Here is a 15,783-nt window from a genome sequence, read left to right as displayed (position 1 = left end):
GCATGTTTTCCAAAGTAAATAAATGAATACATAACTTAAGAGATGGATAAAAAAAGTAAATAATTTCCTGTGTGGTTTTTAATCCTTGGCTTTCCTCTCATTTTGTTGCATGTAGGAAAAGTTACATTAAAACGGACAAATGGTCTCAAAGTGCTGTAAAAATTAAAATGACCTGGCTAGGCTAAATATATTCCATTTAAAATTTCAAAGTAGCCAGTGAAAAGACTTAAAATCAGTATTCCAAACAACAAAAGTCTATGTATTTTCCACAAAATCATATAAATCAGCCTATTGGAAAGAGAACAATGATTTTTAATGTTTAACAAAATTTTATGTAGTGAAAGGACATTCATGGAGTTTACACTGTAACACAAGATATGTAAAGGATCTTCTAGTAATGTTTTCATACCTTCTTCTACCTGTGTTTTTCAGGCAAATTCATACCTTGGATTCTACCTGTGGTTTTTAGGCAAACTGACTTATATGCCTTAGATAATGTTCATCTCTACATCTTTAATACTTGGAGCTATGTATTGTGTAAGATGAGTCATTATAGTTATGCTAGTTTTGTGTCATGTCATAGTTAGTGAAATAGACAAATTCTAGGTACTGCTTTGATGTTGTTCTCGTTGTGGCATCATTCATACCTCGGATCCTGCTATTTCCACATCTAAACAGTGAGAAAAGGGCTAATAAATGTCTACAGGCGAAGTAGCCATAATCTAACATAATAGCTAATGGAACTATCTGATGGCATTTCTCAATAAATATTTTTAGTAATGAATTATATATGAAAAGTCAATGATAGAAAATAAAGGCAAAGGCAAATAGCGAACATAAAAGCTCTTAAAAATACATGATATAACTCAGATTTGTTCTATGTATCACTCGATAAAGTACTAAAATGTCAAGAATGTGGAAGCAAAATAGCATCTGTAGCTTTTAAAGATATCCAGGCCTTGGAAAAGAAGAATGCTACAATTACAAAGCTATTTGGAGACATAATGCTAATCCTGTCTTCAGGGATTAGAAGAAGAAACTAACAAGGCAAAAATCTAACTACTCCTCCTTGCTGAAAGTTGTTAATCACTTCATGATATAACCTATACTAGTGAACATTTAATTATTATTAAATGTTAACAACACATGTGTGTTGGTGACATTTCCCCACTGCTAAAAATCATCGTCTTTTAATGTGCCTGAAAATATTTTTGGAGGCAAAATCCCTCTTGGAAGGAAGGTATCTGTTTACAAAGTCTGTTGAATGGCTACAGGCTGAGAAAAAAGCTTGTGTAAAAAATGACTGTTGTTATTTTAATATGATTAAAACAAAAAGACAAATCTTAGAGACACAGAAAACATTAGACTTTCACTGAATTAAACTGAAATATAAATTTATCACTGATTCATATCCTGAAAAATAAGAAAAGCTGAGTTTCATTGGGATGATTGATAACAAAGAAAATACTGAAATGTAACATAAATCAAATAATCTGCACTATCCAGAACCAATAAATAAATAGCATAGTATAACTAGTGTGCCCAATATCAAATAGAATTTAAACCATCACTACGAACAGTTTTATAAGCGTAATACTCTATTAAAGGCAGCTCTTTTACCAAGCATATATATGTGCCAGGTGCTCTAGTAGATGTTGATGTTTCAAAGGCATCATTATTAAGCCATGAACCAGGATTTACAGTCTAATGGAAAATAGATTTCTCATAAGTACCTACTTTCAGTGTTAGGTGGTTAAGAGAGTTTCTCCTTATTGGCATTGTTTCTTCTATAAAACGTGACCAGTTCTCATCTACTACTGTGATATAATTGGACTTTGTCCTCTTCTTCCATACTCTGGCTCTCTGGATTCAGAGGTTTGGCTAGGATCTAATGAAGATGAGTTAAATACATACCCCGGCCCACTGAATAGCTAGATCATTGATTAATTCCAGGATGGCCTTCTAATCCACACTAGGCCAACTGATACCCTTCACTAGGATTCTTAATATGCTACTCCATGATAGCAAATGTGTTCCTAGTAATGGTAAGTGGCCTTATTTCCAACTGTGCAGAAAAGGCTGGAAGGGAACATGTTATTAAGATATTTAAACACTGCTGCTATTTTTTTTTTCCTGAGACCTAGTTTGCCCCTGCCTTTCCCATAGTTTTCCCATAAAACTCTAGTTATTTTTTCTTAAATCAGGTTGAGTTGCATTTCTGATTTATTGCCAAGATAGTCATTCACCATTTACTACTTTCCACATATGATTTACATAAATAATTGAATCTGTGATATACAATAAAAAGAGATTTTCTGAAGATGTCACATCAAGTCAGCTTCTTTGTTTATCCTGAGGATTGAAAGGAAAACTTTCAGATAATAAAAACAGTGACAAAATATATTCACAAAAATATATAATAGCTTTGGGGATATTTTTCTTTTAAAAAAATTTTAATTAAGGGGCTTAATTCAGATAAGAGAAATTTTAGGTGTTTTAGATTGACCATTTATGCCCATTAGTATGGTCCTCTAATAGATTAAGACTGAATTCAAATATGTCTATGAAGAAGTTTCTTCTTTACAGAAAAGTGCTATCCCAACAAGCTTTCCATGGTCAGGAATTTTGACAACAGTCCCCACTTCTCTTTTAATAAATATTTGAAGTCTCTCTTAGATATAATATATTCACACAAGACAGCATGAGAGACTATAAGAAGAAAATGCTGGAGTAAGCCTATGCAAGTTTTAGAGCTAGGAGGAGATTGAGAGAAGGCCTGGGAGGTTTATGACCTCAAAAAAATATTCAGACTTGATTCAAGACTCTGTATGAGCAAAAAGATCACCTACCATGGATAACTGTAAGAAATGCCAGAATACCAGCATGAGTAACTAATTAAAAAATATGTCAGATAACTGGACAAATACATAAATGATTGATAAAGTTATGCTTTCCTCAAGTTTAAGTTTTTTCTCTTAATTGTAGCATTCCAATTTTAAAAAATCAATGTCTACCTTCTACATTTTTCCAGTAATAAAATGACATCTCATATTCTTAAATGAATTTCAATTATCTCCTGACCTAGCTATTCTCAGAATAGCATGCAACTTAATCAGCAAGATGATTTTAAAATATTTTGACTAATTTTTTTAATTAAAAATATATCAGTAGCAGTATGGATGAATCTATTGTTCCTTCAACGCCAAAAAAATGTGATATCAACAAACCATTGGTAATATAAAGCTAAGCTGATACAAAGTGACCCCACTTGTCTTTTTTGCATAAATATTTTATTTTGCATTACATCATGGAAAAGTTGATATCAAATCAAAAAGCAATATTTGTATCACAATGAAATACCTTCTCTAGTTTAAATAATGTAAGCAATGATTATCTCAAGGAGTTAAATGGAACTCTATTCTGTATAATTGTTTTATGACATCAAAATTTGGTGTCTCAAATCCATTTTGATAAGATCTGTAATATGGGGCTCCAGGGTGGCTTAGTCAGTTAAGTGTCTGACTCTTGATTTCGACTCAGGTCATGATCTCACAGTTGTGAGATCAAGCCCCTTGTTAGGATCCATGCTGGTTGTGAAGCCTGCTTAGGATTCTCTCTCTCTCTCTCTCTCTCTCTCTCTCTCTCTCTCCCCCTTTGCCTCTCCCCTGTGTGTGTGTCCACTCTCTCTTTGTCTCAAAAATTAATTAATTAATTAATTAATTAATTAACAATTTAAAAATTTTATAAAAAGAGGATCTGGAATAGAAGTTCATTTAGAAATTAAATTTAATGTGCTACTTCAAAGTTTTAGAAATGATTGTTTCCCCTTCTTCTTCTTGACAATTTCAACTTAATATATACTTCAGGTTAAGATTGATCTTACCAACTCTCTAAATATATTTGCACGTTTGATAGGTAAACTATAAATTAGGAATACCATACTTCTTCACTGGATTTAACAAAAAAATTCATATATTTATTTTGAATTAAATAAACAAGCTCACAACATCAAGATAAGAATGTCATACTCAATTAAATACCAAACGAGAGTCGACCAGGCAATGAGTCTACCTGAGAGTGATCTCAGACAGCGTATCTTTTCTGAACACTAGTGTCCTCCACTATAAATGGGAAGCAGATCGATTATCTGTATCATAAGGCTATTTGCGGATTAAATATGTTACATGCTTAGGATGAGGTTTGACACACATTAAGTATCTGAAACTATTATCAATTTCAATTTGATTATTATAAATTATAATTTTTATTCACATTAAGTGTCCAAGACTGTTATGAATTTCATTAATGTTATTAGAATTTTATTGGGATTTTTGCTGATGCATCATGATCGTATCTTATTATTTTATTTCTTATTGCATATTTCAGGACAACTAACTTTCACATCTTTAAGTATATTTTTCACAATAAAAGTAATGTGCAAAAAAAAGAAATTTGGAAATGAACTCTATTTAAAAATATGGGAGAAAAGTGTTTCACCTGAGGCAAGGAAAATAAACACAAAAATAAACTATTGGAACTACATCAAAATAAAAACTTCTGCACAGCAAATGAAACAACAAAACTAAAAGGCAATGTACAGAATGGGAAAAGATATTTGCAAATGACATATCCAATTGAGGGTTAGTGTCTAAAATATATAAAGAATTGATACAACTCAACATCCAAAAAGCAAATAATCCAACTAAAAAACAGGCTGAAGACCTGAAAGGACATTTTTCCAAAGAAGACACTCAGATGGCCAACAGAGACACGAAAAGATGCTCAGTACCATTCATCATCAAGAAAATGCAAATTGGGGCACCTAGGTGGCTAAGTTGATTGGGTGTCCAATTCTTGGTTTCGGCTCAGGTCTTGATCTCTCGGCTTCGTGGGTTTGAGCCCTGCATCGGGCTCAGTGTTGGCAGCAGAGCTGCTTGGGATTCTCTCTCTACCTCTCTCTCTGCCCCTTCTCCCGCATGCTGTCTCTGTCTCTCTCAAAATAAATAACATTTAAAAAAAAAAGGAAAAAAAAAAAAGAAAATGCAAATCAAAACTACAATGAGTTAGCATCTCGCACCTGTCAGAACGGCTAAAATCAAAAACACAAGAGGCGCAGGCGCCCCTGGGTGACTCAATCGGTTCAGACTCCAACTCTTGCTTTGGCCCAGGTCATGATCCTAGGGTTGTGGGTTCGAGCCCCATGCTGGGTCCCATGCTGAGTGTGGGTTTTTCCTGATATTCTCTGTCTTTCTGTCTCTGTCTCTCTTTCTCCCTTTGCCCCTCTGCCCTGTTTGTGCTCTATCTCTCTAAAATAATACAAACAAAAAAAATAATTTAAAAATACAGGAAACAACAAGTGTTGGTGAGGAGGTGCAGAAAAATAAACCCTCTTGCACTGTTGGTGGGAATGCAGACTAGGGCAGCCACTCTGGAAAACAGTATGGAGGTTCCTCAAAGAGGTAAACACTAGAACTACCCTCTGATCCAGAAATGACACTACCGGGTATTTACCCAAAAAATACAAAGACACTAATTCAAAGGGATACATATGTATCCTTTTGTGTATAGCAACATTATTTATAATAGCCAAATTATGGAAGTCGTCTACATGTCCATCAATAAATGAATGTATTAAGAAGATGTAGCGGGTGTGTGCACATGTGTATGTAGTGGAATACTATTCAGCCACAAGAGAGAATGAAGTCATGCTATTTGCAATGACATGGATGAAGCTAGAGTATGATGCTAAGGGAAACAGGCCAGTCAGAGAAAGACAAATGTGATACAATCTCATTCATATGTGGATTTTAAGAAACAAAATAAATGAGCAAAGGAATAAAAGAGAGAGAGAGAAACCAAGAAACGACTCTTAACTATAGAGAACAAGCTGATGGCTACCGTAGGGGAAGTCGATGGGGGGGCAGGGCAGAAATGGGTGAAATAGGTGACTGGTATTAAGGAGTGCAGTTGTGATGAGCACTGGGTGATATATGGAATTGTTGAATCACTGTATTGTACTCCTGAAACTAATATAACACTGTATGTTAACTATACTGGATTTAAAATTAAAATGAAACTATGTATATATATGATATATAAAGTATAAATAAGATACATATATGAAGTATATATAATATATATATGAAGTATATATGATATATATGTACATGAAGTATATATAAGACATATATATACATGAAGTATATATAATATATATATATATATACATGAAGTATATATAAGAGATATATATACATGAAGTATATATAAGATATATATATATGAAGTATATATAAGATACATATATATGAAGTATATATAAGATATATATATATACATGAAGTATACATCTTATATATGAAGTATATATAAGATATATATATATACATGAAGTATATATAAGATATATATACATATATGAAGTATATATAAGGTATATATATGAAGTATATATAAGATATATATATGAAGTATATATAAGACATATATATGAAGTATATATAAGATATATATGTGAAGTATATATAAGATAGATATATATGAAGAAGTATATATAAGGTACATATATGAAGTATATATAAGATATATATATGAAATATATATAAGATAGATATATATATGAAGTATATATAAGATACATATATATGAAGTATATATAAGATATATATATACATGAAGTATACATCTTATATATGAAGTATATATAAGATATATATATATATATATATACATGAAGTATATATAAGATATATATACATATGTGAAGTATATATAAGGTATATATATGAAGTATATATAAGATATATATATGAAGTCCTGTTATGCTAGCATGGAATGTTTGACAAGTGTAAATCTTATTATACTCAAACCTATGTATGAAACAAAAACTAAAGAATATAATTTTTTTGCACACTGACAACAAATAAGAAGGTGACTGAGATTTTGTTCTACTTATTAGGGGAATAAAATTTGTACAATACCTAGTATGGTTTTAAGCAGTGCTATTTTTCAAAATATTTTTGTAGCTGTTAACATGCTACATCATTTTAATCTAGTGAAATCTAATATAAAATAAGAATTTTCATCTTTTGATATAAATCAAAGTGTTTAACCTCAGTTTAACTTCCCAAACACTGAAAAAGAAAATTTAAATGTGAAAGCAAAATGACTTATGGTACCATTCAATATTACCATATGCTTTAGCAGAAAAGAAATCCCATGTTAATGTATAAATGTCCTCAATGAGTGCATTCTTTAGGGAAGTGTCTACTATTAGAAATTGGAATAAAAAAGGAAAATCGGTCACACTGTTAACACCTGCGTCAGATATATTTGTTATAAAAATGATCAGGAATTTTAGACATCCTGTTTGAATTCAAAACACATAGTCATAAACAGAGTGCATAAAGACACCAACCATTGAGAACAGAAGTCAACTCTAAACAATTGTTAAGCCCACACCAGGGCATTCTAGTTGAATCATTGGTCCTGCTCATAAGTTAAATATAAACATGTTTCCCATGAAAACCATCATGCAAATATTCCTCTTAAATTTTAATTAGCCATGTTCATAGCTTGCTGACACTTAAACTGTCTGGTGTTAACATTTTCAAGGCTTTAATTAACAAGTACAACAGGGTTTGTTTAATGTTGTAATGTGGTAGAACATGATTTTATGTATCTATTTTAATACCCAAATATTATCTGGAGCCATAGATTTATATCAAACTTAAATATCTGTTCCAGTCAAATAATGTCACATCGACTTCATTAGCATTCATGAAGTCTCACATCTGGAATATAAATGGCACTTTGTTCATTACAACATAAGTTCGTTAGTTGTTATAACTGAGTATATCATTTTATAGCTCTGATATTAAGGAGAAACAGGCATAAATAAACAATTTCCAAACAGAAGCATTTCCTAGGCCAGATCAAGGGGAAATTATTTTATATGATGTTACAAAAAATATTAAATTGGTCATTTATTTTGGACCAGACACTTCACCCGAATTATCCCAATTAATCCTCACAATCAGCACATGCAGTTCATAGTATCCTTGTTTTACAGAGTAAAAAAAAAAAAAAAAAAAAAAATGTAGGTACAGAGAAGTGATATAATTCATCAAAGGAAGACATAGTATCTGAATACCAGGCAGTCTGTTTCCTAAGCCTGTGCTTTCAACTGGTATATCTTGCTGCTTTGCAATTGTGTCCTCATTTTTTAGTTTTAATCCGAACTTGCGAATTAACTCGTTAACTTGCGTCTGATTTATCACATTTTGATATCTCGGCTCATTGCTTTGGTAAATGTTGTAATAACCGCAGTTTTAAATACTAGCTTTAATACCTGCTGGTCATTCCATGCAATATTGTTTTTTCTTTTTCCCAATATTCTACCACTCAGTCTATAAGCTTCTCCCACTTGTAATATTCTGCTTTATTTTGTGGTAAGCTGAGAGTGGAGAGGCAGAAGGTAGGGAATTTCCAGTGGATGAGTTAGTGATTAGTTTCTGTTATGATTAGTGTCCTGTCCCCGCTGAGAATCCAGACAGATGTATTATGCATTCTTGGGCCTACCCAAAATTTGTTTTTCCCTTAGTCTTTCTTAACATTTTGGGCAAGCATCCACCCTTCTTCCACTCATCTGTGTGTCTTTGGGGAATCTGATCCCACTTGCTTGGCCTAAGTCCAACGCCTACCGTTCTACTTCTGTTGCCTTAATCAGAAAGCCCTATACTGTGTGTTGTCTGGCCATTCAGCTAATCACAATGAAGCCAAGGCATTCTAAATCTAGAGCCCACATTTGTTCCACTGTACTATAGGGCTTCTCTATCGTGAGACCATACATACACCATATCCTAGAAGAAACTCATTAATAATGGAAAAATCATATATCCCTATTCATTCTAACACAAGCAAAAAAAAAAAAAACTGTTTTAAGTGTATGTTCTTAAGTATGTGTGCTCAGTGCTATTTAGTAGACAGACAGTAAATATCACTTACAATCTTATTATTATAATTATAAATAAAACTATCAGAGAATTTTACCATTTTTGAAATCCATTTTCAGAGTCGACTTCAAGAAAAGCTATAAAATAGGTGAAGCGATTTCATTGGTTTCTCTTTCCCCTATTCTTTCCAAGGATCACTTCCTCCATAGGCTCCCTAGGCCACAAGAGCTCTTATTCTGCCTTTCACCAGCTCAAAACCCTACAGCTGAAATGCCCCCACCAGCCACTTGCCAAATCTCTCCACTAAAACAAATCTATTTTATCTTGTCTATATCAGATCCCATTACCAGCTTAATGAAAGTTGGTTATGTAGCTCAGCTGCCCTTAATTTGTTAATCTGCTGTTTCATTCTTTAAAAAAAAATAATGTTTATTTATTTTTGAAGAGGAGAGAGACAGAGTGCAAGCGGGGAGAGGGGCAGAGAAAGAGGGAGACACAGAACCATAAGCAGGACTCCAGGCTCTGACATGGGGTTCGAACCCATGAGCTGTGGAATCATGATCTGAGCTGATGTCAGACGCTTAACTGACTGAGCCACCCAGGCACCTTTGATCTGTTCCTTTCTTTATTCATTTGATCAGAAAAAAAAAAACAATCATTTAACAGTTATAACGTGCAGAGGACTGAGGGTGAGATACAGAACTAATGCCATCCCTCAAGGTACTTTCTGACTCATTAGGCATATGAAACATGTAATGCAAACAATTCACACTAACAAAACTGACAAAGGGGTCACTAAAAAGGTACAGCCAAAATTCTGTGGAAGTTACAAGAGCTCTCTCTTCATTAGAAAGAAGAGAATGTTGTCTGGATTAATCTACTCCCGTTTGTTCGTTCTTGGGTACTGTACTAGTGGGCTTTAGAAGATAAAAGCCTAGAACCTTATGGGGTGCCAGGCCAGCTCAGCTAGTAGAGCATGGGACTCTTGGTCTCAGAGTTGTGACTTAGAGCCCCCGAGTATGGCATGAAGTTTACTAAAAAAAAAAAAAAAAAAAAATATATATATATATATATATATATATATATATATATATATATATATATATTTAAAGACCAGAACTTTACATTTCAATACATATGATTGATTTCTTGGATTTATTTCTATTATTGCTTTGGGACTTTTTCATATTTAACAATGTCAGCTACATTGTCGCTTTGAAATGGCGAAAACTCATTTAACGCCCTTAAGGGCACAGGGATGTCATTTCTGTCTTCTAACCGCTTTCTCTGACTGTTGCCAACCAATGACGCACTTCCCCAGCAATGATTATGGATATAAGACTGGGAAAGAAGTAGAAACTCAAGCCATGTGCTAAATTAAACTATGTGTAAAAAAAAAAAAAAAAAAAATATATATATATATATATATATATATATATATATCCTCATAATATCTCAGCCTCCACTTGACTGCTTTACTCTTTCTCTTTTAAAAATATACAGGACTGTAAGAACAACTCTTCAAGGTGTAAGTATTTTTGAGATTTTAAATATTTCTGATCTTAATCAGTGTCTTTCGTAAAAGAAATAAAGTTTATTTTGTGAACATCTTCAAAAGAAGTACTTCAGCAGCAGCGGTCCCCAATGAATGACTATATTCTGGGGTAATCTCTATATGTAGTTCTTAGTTTCCGAAAAATTGAGGATTTACAGCATTTTTTGTAACGTATTTTTCAGGAGTTTACTCTGTTTTTATAGATTCATCTTCACATTACTGCTTACCTAACAAAGACAATGCTTGAGCTGAAAATACATAGGCAGGTTGTCTGGAATAAGCTTAAAATATTTTCTATGAAATATATTTGTCCTCAAAAGCATATCAGTTTTGACAGGTAGAATGTCGTCCTCACTTTCAGCTACGAGGTAACTGTGAGTTAAACAAGGAAACCAACCTGGCTTTCAACTAATGGCCTTCTGAATCACGAGCTGGCTAAAATGTCTAAACTATACATTTTCTAACCAAAGATTACAGAGCAAAGAAGCTTAATCCCCTAACCACATCCAGATTCTCATGAATTAATTCATTAGTTCATAAATAAATTACATCCTCAAACCACTGCCTAAACTAATGTGCAGCCATTCAGTTTCATCCCTTCGGGTTTCTGAGCATTAGTTCAGATTTCTTTAATTACTAATCAGCAACATCAACAAGAAACACACTATATTACATTCACAAGGAGGTAGTGATAGAGGGAACTTCTAAATGCTAGGTAGGTATTTTCGTTATAATACCTTGGCTTTTTTTATTTAAGCTTTGACAAAAATGAGACAACCTAGCACAAGAAATGAATACCAGGAAACCCTAAGATATTGAAGTGTGTTTCTACAGTGTTTTACTATTTTGCTTTTTTATGTACGTGTGCATGTTTGTATGCACGTGTTGGACAGGTGGTAGTCTTTTTTTAAATTATTATTTTTGAATGTTTATTTATTTTAGAGACAGAGAGAGGACAAACGGGGGAGGGACAGAGAGAGCAGGAGACAGAATCTGAAGCAGGCTGCGGGCTCTGAGCTTTCAGCACGGAGCCCGACTCGGGGCTTGAACCCACGAGCTGTGAGATCATGACCTGAGCCAAAGTCGGACACCCAATCGACTGAGCCACCCAGGGGCCCCAGGGGGTAGTCGTTTTTTAAATCAGTACTGGGAACATTTAAGACAGCACAATTATAGCTTCAAATATCCATACAATTGACTGCCAAGGATACTCCAGATTCCTGGCATAAAAACTATTAATTAGACTTAAAAAAGCAGTAAATTCCAGAAAAACTGGGCCATGGATTACTGTCTCAAGGAAACAAAAATCTGCAATGGATGCCTCAAAGCTGATTTTCTATTTGGTTTTTGCAAACCTGGATTTATTCCTTTTTAAAATCGATTGATTGAATTGAATTATTTACTTAGTTACTAACTTACCTTTTTATAGTAGTATTTATGTTGGCTACAATAGTAACTCCTCTAGATGGTACTGACATGTTTCAAGGACAATAATATACTGGTTTTGCCACTTATGAGGATTTTTATTTTAGTAAATTAAGTTGTTCCACTTTTTACAAAAAAATACTAAGATTATCAGTTCCATTGTTTTAGAGATTTTCAGTCAGACTTCTTGAGGACAAATATTATGTCCTTTTCACCATACCTTCAGTGGCTAGTATCATTCCTAGAATATTCAATAAAACCTTTCTTCAGTGAAAGGCTGGCTGAAAGAATGATTATCTATGTGTATATATACAAATTGAGTATATGTTATATATAGCATACATGTACTGGCACCTGATAAAGCACTTACTCTGTGCCAAAACCTGAGTTAGTAATTTTGTTATGTCTTGAGTAACCCAAGGACACTCTAAGTTAACGACTTTACTCCTTTTTAAAAGAATTGAGATAGCTCATCTCAGATACAACTTGTTTAAGACCAAATAGCAAATAGATGGCAGAATCAGGATTTTTAAACCTAAATTTTATATGTGTTAAAGATGTCAAGAAATCAATTAATAAAGGTCAACTTGTAAACTATTTTGAAGATGTCATTCAATTTTTTTTTCTAGCAGTGCTGATTAATGTCTTCTTGAATAAACCATGCATTTAATACTGTGAGTTTCTTGTTTTGTTTTACTACAGTAACCGGGTAAATAACGTTCTCCCTGTTCTATTATTAAAAAGAACACAAAACTGTTGTGAATGTATGAACAGGGAGTAATAAGCACCACTGGAAATAAAGCAAGCTAAGCCTCACGTGTTCTTAATTATGAGTCAACAATTAAATGACGTTATATTTCATATAAAGTCGTTATTTCCTTTTAAAATCCTTTTACGCATTTCTACAAGTTATTGAACCATGAAGGATTACGAACTCAAATTAGCTATCTGCCAAAAAAAAAAAATCTTTTTTTTTTTTTTTTTTTTTTTTTTTAATTTTGAGCTGAACCGTTTAATAGAAAACAAATATTTTCTGGACATTTCCAGAAATCTTCCACTGAAAGTGGAGTAAAACTTCTAACATGGGATGCTTCAATTCAGTGTTAATGAACGCGAATGTGTCCAAAGCCAAAGGAGTGTGATGGGTACTACCTACTGATTTGAGTAGTTCTACGTAGAGAGGCTGGTCTACAGCTACTGTTGGTCCCTGAGAGATAGGATGTTTGAGGTGGACCGAGTGTCAGGCCTGGCAGTAAACAACACCACACTGGGTAGCTTCATTGACTTTTTTTCAAATGTAGAAAAGTGGGGCCTGGAGCATGGAACAATGTCTGGAAGTTCTCTTTGGTATGAAAAAAAAGCAGAGTTTCACTAGAAGACTGACAATGTTTACATGTTGCATTTCCTTATACATGGTTCTATGCTTCTGTTCTAGTCCATTCAGGCTGTAACAAAATGCCACAGATCGGGTAGCTGACATACAAGAGAAATTTATTTCACCCAACTCTGTAGTCTGAGGCATTCATGATCAAGGTGCCAGCCTGATTGGGTTCTGGTGAGAGCCGTCTTTCTGTTTCATAGCCAGACCTAATTGCTGTGTTCTCGCATGATGGAATGAGCGAGGAGTCTCTGTGGAGTCTTTTTTATAAGATACTACTCTCATTTATGAATGCTCCACCTCCTGGTTTAATAAGAATCTATGAATATAATCCTTTTTTGGGACATAGGATTTCAACATATGAATTTTAGAGGGACAGAAACATTCAGACCATAGCGGTATCATTATTCAACTGGCATTATTATTTTAATAAAATTTATAAGTAAATACCGACTAGAAGTAAAATCATACTGAAATGAAGAGATAAGTACTTTACATTTTGCTTCCTGATAATCGTGTCTGGCAGAAAGTTAACCAAATGGTCTAAACATCTCTACCTAAAACCACGGTTCACTTGTGGCAGTAAATCGAGTGGCAGACACATGGAGTTTTAGAAAAAGGTTCTCAAATTGAGGGTACGTAAATACCCCTAGGGGAGCCTCTTCACATGCCAGTTCTTCATGCCCCACCCCCAGAAAATCTGAAAAATTAGCTCCAGAATAACCACATATGATCTGCGGTTTTCAAAAAGTCTCCAGCGTGTTTCCATGCAGTAGGCAGGAGTCCACATGTTGGGAAAAACCTGGTTCCCATGAATTAAATGAATGGGACAAATCAATTCTGCTGTGTGACTTTAAGGTCATGAGAACATAAGTGAAATTTCATCAGTGTTTTATTTATGGGTGAGTTTTAAATGAACGTGGAGTTAACTGATTGAAGAAAGAAAGAGTGCATTCTACAAGGAGGGAACTTGGACTTCAGCATTAGTATGATTGGATTCACAGAGCACAAACAACTAGCAGTTTATATTCCCCGGGCTGTGTTAAACACACACAGTTCTTCAGCTTGTCTCTGCTGGCAGCCAGATTCTGCCAAAAACTTGAATAATGAACTCGATGTTGGCATTGCAAAAGTGTGATACTTGCACATGTCAGTGGACGCAAATTTCCAATGTCCCTGGAATGGACCCTGAACCCTGAGACCAAAGTGTTTTTCATCCTTCACTCCTCGGGGAGGTCTCTCCCAAACAATGCATTTAGCAGAAACCTTCTCCCCCCGAAACTTCAATTTCCATTGAGCAATCATCTTTTTCATTTCTTTCACGATCTGAGATTATCTCGTTTATATATTGTTTTCTTGTTTAATGTCTGTTTCTCCTCACTAGAATGTTTGCTTCTTAAAAGCAGAGGATACATTTTCTGAGGCACTGGTATAATCCCGGTGAGCAAATCTACTTGGGGCGTCATATATTATACATGATCTATAGATATGTGTTAAATCAGGAAATATGTATTTTAATGAATATTCTAGGATGATGTGGCTAGACATTCCATTTAAATATCTTTTCAAGAGTTTTGGGGTGGGTGAAATAATGATAAATATAGAATATTCTTTGAGGTATTCTTTGGGGACATATAAGAGGCTTTTTGTTTGTTTTTACATTTTTATCATCTGCTTAAATTAGACTATCAAAAGATTAGAATATACTGTCCACTATTCTTTTGTAATTTTATAATAATATTGCAAATCAAAGAATCTGAGTAGTCCTAAAGAAATTTTTCTTAGCTTAATTAAACCAGCTTCCCTAAGTTATCTTTGACAATGTAACTTTTGTTTCCCTCTAATGTTTGTCATCAAGCATTTATTTGAGAAGTTGTTATCCCAAGCATTTTTTTTCCGTCTATTCTGTGATATCATCTTTGTTATTGTGAAGGTGAATAGTAAATAACAAAGATTTATTATTTCAAATTGTGTTTTATACTCAGCTTTTCCGAATCATCTTTGTGACAGGAAATTGGTATATGATTGGAGAGCAGAGATTAGTTTGGGGAGGAGGAAATTGGCATGCTTCTACAGGCGTAATCGGCTGATTACTGCAGAATGTGGGCGAAAGGGACTGCTTTTATGTCCTATAAGCAAAAAGAACACGTATCTTTCATTGAAAATTTACTTTCACAAAAATAGACTCCATTATTTTCCCTCACCTTTGATTATTCTAACAGCCGTCTCCTATAATTGGAAACTTCAAAACATGACCTCTTGGCATTGCTGTATTTGTGAAATTACTTCTCTGTCTTTAAGAATCACACTTGTAACAGTGAGTTAATAAGAGGTGGCCTGGTATTTCAGCAAGAATTTTTGTTGTCATTTTGTGGAAAGACCACGTTGCTTTGTGTTAAACAATTTCTCTTTCCACCAGGACATGACAGCAATCAACTAGCTAAAATCTTGGGTTTTATATTATTGTAATT

This window comes from Panthera onca, chromosome B1 (assembly GCF_046562875.1).
Source record: "Panthera onca isolate mPanOnc1 chromosome B1, mPanOnc1 haplotype 2, whole genome shotgun sequence".
Classification (NCBI taxonomy): Eukaryota; Metazoa; Chordata; class Mammalia; order Carnivora; family Felidae; genus Panthera; species Panthera onca.
Note: the sequence above shows the minus strand (reverse complement) of the source record.